The 6,563-nt window shown below is 31.3% G+C and overlaps 1 long non-coding RNA gene across 1 annotated transcript; it reads left to right on the top strand.

Moving 5' to 3' along the window:
• The first annotated feature begins 1,624 nt into the window (after positions 1–1,624).
• LOC145797053 (uncharacterized) lies at positions 1,625–4,448 on the top strand. The gene is made up of 3 exons (XR_014338020.1): positions 1,625–2,183; positions 2,379–2,446; positions 4,222–4,448. It is a non-coding gene; the product is annotated as an uncharacterized LOC145797053 (long non-coding RNA).
• The last annotated feature ends 2,115 nt before the right edge of the window (positions 4,449–6,563 follow it).

The raw sequence follows: 6,563 nt of genomic DNA, 5'->3' as shown, positions 1-6,563 counted from the left end.
CGACGGCGGTGGTGCTGCGACGATCGCTAGTGCTGCGACGATCGGCGGCGACGAGGCGACGGCGGTGGTGCTGCAACAATCTCCCCTCCTCCTCTCTCTTTCTCCCTTTCTCCTCCTCTTTCTCTTCTCCTCTCTTCTTCCTCTGCTCTTCTCCTGTGTTCAACGAAGAAGAAGAAGAAAAGAAAGAAAGAAAATGAAGAGAAAGAAAAGGCAGGAAAAAAAAAATTCGAAACCCAAAACGACATCGTTTTGGGTTTCGACCCGAATTCGGGTCACCGAATTCGAGTTACGAGTCATTTTCCTTTTTTTTTTACCATAGGCTAAAATAGTGAAAAAACTAAAAAGTCAACCCACATCTTCGATAAGTCAAAAATATGGCTTATAAGTCACTTCTCAAAAAATGCCTAAATATAAGTTTGTTTTGGGAAAGTAGGTTAAAAATCAATTTTTTGATTTTATTTTTTTTTAAATGTGTAAAAAAACATAGAGGTGATATAACCCAAAAAGGCAAAAAATTAAATAGGCCATAATTTACATATATTGTGCTCTTAGTAGAGCCTACTCTAATTAATAAAAATAATCTGAATAATTTATTTTATAGAACACAATAAATTACTCGTGTTAAATATAAGATTAATTGACATTATGTATTTTATTTGAAAAAGATATTGGGCATGCTTGGTTTATCTCTCAAAATATGTTTTTCCAGAAAAAATTTAAAAAACATGTTTGGTTGAAAATTTCGGAGAAAAAAATTCCAAAATTACTTTTCTTCTACTACACACAAATCAATCACTTTTTCTCGGTCATCTCCCCTTCTCAATTTTTTTTTTCACACCCAATTATTAAATTATAAAAAAAATCAAATTATCCAAATCTCAAAAACTATTTTCAAAATATACAACCAAATAAAATTTTAAATTTTCTAAACTCTCTCAAAAAAAATATTTTTGAAATAATATCTCAAAATACAAATCAAACAAGGCCACTAATATCCGATAAACTTAGAGGGTGGTTGAAATGATCTAAATAAATAAATTTTTTAATTTTTTATGAAAAGAGGTGCAGAAAAATAAAAAGGTGATGTGATTCTAAAAAGATAAAAAAATATACTATTTTAGGGGATGCCCAATAGCCCCTTAATTTTATTTTTGTGCATAAATAAATTAGTCAACCGATTTTATAAGTCTTGTTTGGAAAGAGATTGGGTTAAAATAACCCATTAAAAAACAAAATAAGTTAAAATAGTTAATGACATAAAATGGCACATCTAATCAATAATTATTTTACTTTTTTTCTCACAATCATTAAAATAATTATAAAAAAATTCAACCAATCTTCTAAAATAAAACTATTTTAACCAGACTAAAATAATTAAAAAATTAAATATTAACTTTTCAAATAAAATGAAATCTTATAAATTATCTAATTGAAAACGAAACTGATCACACGAAAACTTAGTGGGCCTGATAGGCCCACAAATCCCTTAGATTTCTTAGGTTTGGGTTCCGGAGCCCTAACGAATTACCGCCGTTTACAGGTCTTAAAAACGGAAGAGAGAGAGAGAGAGAGAGAGAGAGAGAGAGAGAGAGAGAGAGAGATCAGTGTCGGTCCAGAGGTAACGCTTTTTCGATTCATCGTTTTGAATGGTTTATATTTTATTTTTTGTTAAGTTAAAGTTCCGATTGATATGTGGTTGAATATGTATTTCTGATTTAGGGTTCCCGAACCTTGAAAACAAGGTATAGTACTACTACACGATTCTGTGTTGCATATATATGCATTTTTATATGCGTATGTATGCAAATTAGTGTTGTTTGTCACTTTTTTGGTTTCAATATTGATTTGTCTATCTAATCATTTTGATTTGATAGGTTCTTATTTAATTTTCTCACCTCTGTAGCTTGGGTAGATTTCTATTAAAAACGAGTTCAAGGTCACTAGCTTAATAGAATGTAGATCGATTTATGCTTCCTAGTGTGCTTATGGTTAGTTGTGTGTTCTAATTTGTTAAAACACAAGGGGTTTTGGGGGTTCTTTCTGGGTTTTTGTTAAATCAATGCTATTAGGTTTGTTGTGCTATCTGTTTATTATATATTTTTATTTGTTACATTGTAGTAGATTTTGATACAATCATGGCTGACGAAGAAAACCCAAATGAAGTTAAGGAGGAGTTGGCTGATGTAAGTTTCTCTTTCTTGTGTATATTATTATTATTATTTTTTTATATATATTTTGCTGTATATATTTGATTACAGGGAAATATTGCTTTTTTTAGGGCAAAGGCTGTGGTCATACATTAATGCATTTGTACAAATTTTAGGGTATCTGTTTGTTCCTGTTTTTGGGATCTGATATTTCATTGTTGGTTGTTGTAGATGAATGGGTGGAGAACCATGATATTCTTCTCTTCTGGCAAGTCAAACCTAGTGTGCATATGTTCCAGGTGATCTGTTTTTCTTATGGTGTATTGAGTGTAATTATTTAAAAAAAAAATCCATTTAGGATGTGGAAATAGCACTGATTCTTTCAACATGGTGGATCTCTCTGTGACGGATACATGATGGGGATAAGGGTATGACTCGATAGGAATACGTTGATATGAAGAATTCTAACAAAAGTCAGGAAAAATGTAGTGTACATGTTAGGTATTTGGAAATTATGAAGAAAAATGTAGTGTACATGTTAGGTATTTGCTTGGCAACTTTTTACTTTTTGTATCAAGACTTATCTTGAGATCTTTTTATTGAATTAACTTTTTAGTTTATTCATATACATCAGCGAAGAACAAAAACATAAAAAGCTACTCTAAAAAATGCATCTCTTCTTAATTTTCATTGCAAAACATGTATTATTATTTATCTTCTAATACTGTTTGTACTAAATTGACGGACCAATGATTGGGTGCCACGTGTGCATGTAACAAAAAATGTGTAATTTTAGCAGAATCTTTGGTGACAAATTTTGGGAAGAAGGTTACAATGATGGAATTCTAATTTGACCAAATCCCAAGGGCTTAGCGACAAGAGTATGTGTCTCCTTCTCTTTCCTTTAATGATATATGCAGATATATATATATATATCTATCTAATAAAACAGGACTGGTTTTGAAAATGTGATAAAATGTGTAAGAGATACAATTCATTTGAGACTAGCATAATTAAGTTACATAACATGCTGTGAGACTAGCAAGGCGTGTATGAGATTAGCTTTTAAACTTAAGAATAGAATGTAATTATTTTTGAATTTGAGATACTTCTACTTATCTTAGAGTAGTGCTATTGTATATCATTTTCCTTTATCTTATTGTTGGATTCCCTCTTCTTTAAAAAATAAATAAAAAAACAAAAAAACAGAAGTCAGTTTTGACACTATATCAATGTGTACTGCAGCCATAATATGGGATCATGTACTAAGTTTCATCTTCCAATGATTAGCGTAATTGAACTAATTCATACAAAAATATGTGGCCATAGTTGTGCATTATAGTTTTAGGAAAGAGGCGCAAGCATGTTATGACAATTGAAATTGGGTTAGTTTCTCGATATCTTTTATAGCAGTTAATATTTTAGGAGTTAAGTTACAATGTAAGTCAACGTCTCTTCATAAACTCAAACCTAATGAGTTTCTTGATCTCTTTTTTTTCCATGTAATGAGTTTCCTCCAAATATTGTTCTTTTTTTAATCAACAATGGGGAGCCCGAGAGACCATTGATAGTCCATGTTGGACTACTAGGAGTTGAGAAGAGTTTGGATTTACTCAAAAGGTAAGCACACTGTCGGTATTTTTTCCTTTTCACTCAATTCTCGTGATCTTTGTGATTTCCTGTTTTGCTCGTATCATGAATGATATTGAAGAACTGATGAAGAATTTTTCGTTTGGGTTGGCTAAGCACACTGTCAGAATTTTTTGTAATTGTATAAATTTACAGGCAATTTCCAACAACGAAAAAATAATTGAAAAATGAAATAAAAAATTGCCATTTTTAGACATGGGTATTTTGTAGTAAGTGATGCTGCTGCTTGGATTTTGTACAAGGTACCTGAAAAGGTTGTGTCAAAGCCTTGCTCACATGGTGTTTGATTTTTGTTCTGTCTAAGATTTTTGACAAGCTTTATGTGATTTGAGCTGCTAGTAATTTGGAATTTATTTTTTGAATTTCATATGCTAGGCAATCAACATATTTATTTACATGGTATTTTCTTAATTATGTCTATTAGATTGAAGAAGATAGTCACTGAATTCCTTTAGCAGGTGGGTTTTCAAGGATTTTGCTTGTAGTGTTGTAAATGGGAAAACACTTGTGGACCAAAGATGCTGATGAGCAAATTGCGAATAATCAGCCGGGCTGCGTACGGGGTGTCCTTCATACTCTTGACTATTATCACTGGCATTACAATGTTAAGAAGTTGCTACCCCACAAGAAGCATAATGGACCAAGACATGTGAAAGGTAAGCAATATGAATTTGCACCATGCTTTCTTCTTCTTGGTGATTATGGATGACATACAGGGTTAGAAGTCCAGACTTGGTGCTCTATTTACTATTTTGGTCTTTGTAGAACCTTTGAGTGTACACACAATGCTTGTGCAAAGATACATAGTTTATGAACGAAGATGATGAATAGAGTTTTAAATTTCTAAATCAGTTTCCCATGACAATGTTTAAACTTACCAATTGTTGTAGGCATTTTTGAAAAATCAAGTAGGCGTGGCGGAGAAAGTGTTCACATCAACTGACTTATACACTTTATATAATAATATAGTATAGATAGTGTATATATATATACATATGCCAATCAAAAGACATAGAAGTACTTACATGAATGTATATGCGTGGAGATGTGTATATAAATCTTTTATGTTATTGTAACCATCGTGTCGTCATTTTGTTCAGGGTTAGGGGGGTACTCATATTTGTTGGAACCTTGGTGGTGGGCTGGGATGATAACTAGTAAGTACCATTAATTTGTTCTGCTTGGCTTCAAAGCTCCTCGTTGTTGTTGTTTTGTAATTTTTTTTTTTCCCTGTATTTTTTTGCTTTGTGCTATTTTGAATCTTTCAGTTAAAAGATTGCAGTGTTAGGACATAAATTTAATCTTTTGCTTTAAAAGATACATCAGAATGTTCTCTCTTACAGCATGAAAAATATTGTTCATGCTTTATATTTGGCCTACCTACTAACCTAAATCTTTTGAATTTGGATGTTTATAATATGGGTGGTCCTTTATTGACAACTTGTGCATCAATATTTTTTAATCTTAGATTTTTCTGGGCAGTCCACTAAATTGTGTATTTATTTGTTGATTTGTGTTTAGAAAAAATTGATTGGTGTGGAAGTTGAAAATTTTCTCTCAATTATTGCTTTTCCACAACTGTGGTAACAAGTTTTGTTGATTAGGTGTGCTCTCATTTTCATTTTATTTTTGAACAGGGTGTTAGGAATATTAATTAGTGTCAACAACATATATATACACAGAATCCTCGTTTTAATGATGCAATTGGGAGTTTCTAAACCCACCACATACCCGCCATGTTCATCTCTACACCTATATTCACAAATTTTTCTTTGTAACATACAAGATATACAATGCATATAGTGAGTGTAGAGAGAAAATAAGCGAGTGTATTTAGAAGCTCCGATGAATTCTTTTCACAAATGCAGCCTCTGCTTCTCCAAAACCTGCTGCGGCTGGTGATAGTAACTGCAATGTATGTACTCTCCCCCCTCCTCCCCCCCCCCAAAAAAAAAATGGAGTAAATTCTTGAGTTTTTATTTATTTATGGGTACCTAGAATTATGGTTCAACAGTAATAATAATATACCTTCACAAAAAGATCGTACACAAGCTGTATTGAGATTTATCATTTTTAAATACTGTGCTCATTAGTGACCTCCTAATTACAATGTCATTGACACTGAGCTGCTATGGCATCTAATTGTTAACAGGGAAGTTACTTCCAAAAGGATTAAGATCAAGCAGAAATGATTAATGTTCCTATTTTGGTTTGCTGAATTAACTTTTTAGTTTATTCATATGCATCAACGGTTTCTGGATTAATTTGTGTTTTTATTTTTCAGGTCAGAAATTTTTTGGAGAGATGCAAAATATGGTTCAAGAATTAAAGAACTTAGTTTTTTTAAGTTTTTTCATTTTTAAATATATGTAAGCACAGTTAATTTTTTTTATTTAATTCCTTTGTATATACTTTTGAATATTTAATTTTCATTTATGAAATATATGACGTTATTCTATTCAATATGTGGTTATGATTCAAAATATAGTATATAGTGTGTATTACATTCTTCAAATGTGCATACAAAAATAATATTGATTATTTTTCAAATATGTCGAATCCTTTTTTTATTACAAATTTTATTAGTTATTAATCACACTTAAAAGGTGTGATCTAAATGTTATTAATCACACTTAAAAAGTGTGATTAAAAATGATCATTTTTAATCACACTTTCAAAGATCACACTTAAAAGGTGTGATCTAAATGTTATTAATCACACTTAAAAAGTGTGATTAAAAATGACCCTTTTTAATCACACTTTCAA

The sequence above is a fragment of the Camellia sinensis genome, chromosome 8, assembly GCF_055761805.1.
Source record: "Camellia sinensis isolate YWXY chromosome 8, ASM5576180v1, whole genome shotgun sequence".
Classification (NCBI taxonomy): Eukaryota; Viridiplantae; Streptophyta; class Magnoliopsida; order Ericales; family Theaceae; genus Camellia; species Camellia sinensis.
The sequence above is the reverse complement of the archived record's forward strand: the minus strand, read 5'-3'. Positions and strand labels throughout refer to the sequence as shown.